Below are 3,148 nucleotides of genomic sequence, written 5' to 3' on the forward strand. Positions count from 1 at the left end.
AAAAAACACACAAAAAAAGAAAGATCAAATGCGCGACGTTGGGATGTTCTTTTAGCTGATTACCAAATTGCTTTGCCTCCCGAGTCCTCAGCCCGTGTCACACACGAGGAGAGGTCGGGGCAGGAGCTCGGCTGCTGGGAGGGATGAATAAAGGGTCCAAGCGCTTCGTGCTGTGACAAACACCAACCCTTCCTGTGCCTTTCTTGGGGACGAGCCACCTTTTCCCCCTTCTCCCGGCGCCTGCAGCTCTGTCCCTTCCTGGGGGGGCAGCTGGGAGCGTTGGGCATTGCAGAAACACCCCACGCCGTGCCCCAAAGCTGCCCCAGGCCACGCTCACCCCAGGAACCTCAGTCCGGCTGCAAACTGACCCACGTGCTCCCCAGCTCCCTGCAGCTTTCTGCCCCCAAAAGAGCAGGGAATTCGGCGTGGTGCGGCACCAGGGCCAGCATGCATCCCCTACACCCACCCCAGCACCGCGTCCTCAGCTCCGTCGTGGGCCCTCCTGTAGATCTTAACCACGTTTGGGAAAAATCCATTTGTCTGTCGTTTGTTTGGGTTTTTTATTTTATTTTATTTTGTTCTGGGAACACTGTTGACTTTGTATGTGTGTATATAATCACTTTTTAATGACATCTCTTTGATTGTTGACAAACTCACAGACTGTACAAGAGAGATCCTGCATGCAGAGCGATGGGGTGATGTCAGCTCCCCCCTCCTGCACACGGCATGGGGACGGCGCTGCGGCCGCACGCAGGGGGCTTTTATATGAAGTTGGAATTTTACTTGATTATTTTATTTTATTATTATATATATTTTTTTTTTTAGTTGGTAGAACTCATTATATATGTTTGATAAGGGTGTAGGGTTAAATATCTACATAAAGATTACAAAACCAGAAAATGGCAGATCATTTCTTTGCTGTGTGTGCTGGGGGCTGTGTTCGGTTCCATCCACGCGGTGTGTGTGGCTGTGAGGTGCTCAGCATGGGGAGCTCGGGGCTGATCGTCCTTCCCCTGTGCCTCGAAGCACTGAATCACAGCTCTGAATGTCTTTGGCTGCGGGTCTGGATGGGAAACCCAGAGCTTGGTTTGCTCATCTTGAAGCGTGGAGCCCCATCGCATCCCTTGAGCGCTCACCCAACCCACCTTTCCCCCTGGATACAACAATGTGAATGACTTTGCTGCTGCTTTTGTTCCAAGCAATGATTTCCACATCCAACATATGAGATTGACTGCTGCTGGCATCCCCGTGGCGCTGAGGCTGGGAGGAACACGAGGACTCGTGAGGAGGGAAACCATCCTGTAAAGAAAAGCCAAAAGAAATGAGGTATTTTAACAGTGGAAGCTGCGTGGTTCTTTGTCTGGTTTCTCACGTTGCTCTGTGCTGTTGCTTTAAAACTGCATTAACGATGGCACCACTGTGCACAGTAAAACCCACGCAGTGATTTGGAGACATGAAGGCATTTTGGGGGTGGTGTTTTGTTGTTTTTTTTTTTCCTTTCTCCCTGTGTTTGTGATTTCAATCCTCAGCGATACTTTTTGTATTTCACCTGATGAGGAAAGCAAAAGAAAAATAAAACACCTATTTTTTACATAGAGTAATGATAAATAAAGCGTGTCTCGTGGTTCCCAAAGTGGAGCCGGAGGGGAATGTGGACACATGGATGGACGCACGGGTGGATGGACGGACACACAGATGGACACACGGACGCCGGGCAGCTCTCAGTGCTCACCACCGCCTGCCGGATGATGTGCATTATGGGGGTTTTCATGTTTGCTTTTATGCGTTTTAACCCTGCAGAACAACCAGGCTGCAGGAGGGCGAGCTGCTGTTGTTCCCAAAGCGCTGTAAATAGGGCTGTTTGCTTTTCCCTGTTCAGCAGAGCCGGGTTTGGCGGGGCGACGCTCGCAGGGTCGGTGCGAGAGGGCAGCACGCGTTGGAGGAAGCGGCGGTGGAACTTGCAGAGCGTTCTGAAACGTGTATTCCTCCATTAATAAAACACCCGTTGGATTGGTGTCATCCTCTCTGTAACCCTCCTTCTGCTATGGCTGCACCCCTGGGGCCTGGCAGCTGCTGCTCTCCTCCTCCTCCTCCTCCCAGAGCAGCCCCACCGCTCTCCATCCCCACCAGCGCTGCTCTCCCACCCAGAAAGGAGCAATGCTTTCTCCCGATCAGCATCTCAGGGTTTTGTTTACATCTGACCCCAGTTTTTCCTTCTTTGTGCTCTTCTGGCTCCTTTTCCTTCAGCTGAACGTTGCTTCAGCACTCTGGCACCGCCATCTGAGGGCTGCAGACGGAGCACGGCTGCTCCAAAGGACCAAATGGCACCGAGATGTGGGTCTGAAGCCCGATGTGGGTCTGAAGCCCGACATGGACATTGCTGCTGCCCCAGGGTCAGCCTGGGGGATGGCAAAACCCAATGTTTATGGGGAAAGTGAAGACCCTATCCTTACAATGGGGGTATTGTTGGCTCCCAGTGCTGCTGGTGGGGTTGTGAAGCAGAGGTTGGGGGGCAGGAGAGCAAAATTGTGGCGGCGTTGTGGGGCCCGGAGGGTTTGGGATGTCCGTGTGGGGCAGCGGCCAAAGGAGCACAAAATGGCGGCATTGGAGCCCACAGCATTGGGGTGGTTTTTGTGAGCGGCCATCTGTAGGATCGCAGAACGGCAATTTCAATATTTGGGGTGTTTTGTGGGGTGGGTGACTGCAGGAGTGTAAAATGATGGCACTGAGGGGATTTGGGGCATTTTGCACGATGGTAGGAGCCGCTGTGGGAGCACAAAATGGCGGCATGTGGGGGTCCGCAGCGCTGTGGGGCTCAGACCACAGGAGGACAAAATGGCAACATTGAGACCCACAGCGTTGGGGTCGTTTTTGTGGACATAGGACCACAGAACGGCAGCGTTCCGATATTCGGGGCGTTCTGTGGGGGGCGGCTGTAGGAACACCCCATGGCTGCATTTTGGGGCCATTTGGGACATTGATCCAGGAGAGCAGCCCTCAGGAGCACAAAATGGCGACGGCGGGGTCTGAAGCTTTTGGGTGGGACGTTGCGTGGGGCCGATTTCTGGGGCACAAAGTGACGGCGCTGAGGGGGATTCGGGGCTTTTCAGATGATGTTCAGAGCGGCTGTGGGCACACAAGATGGCGG

The sequence above is a fragment of the Meleagris gallopavo genome, chromosome 27 (assembly GCF_000146605.3).
Source record: "Meleagris gallopavo isolate NT-WF06-2002-E0010 breed Aviagen turkey brand Nicholas breeding stock chromosome 27, Turkey_5.1, whole genome shotgun sequence".
NCBI lineage: Eukaryota > Metazoa > Chordata > Aves > Galliformes > Phasianidae > Meleagris > Meleagris gallopavo.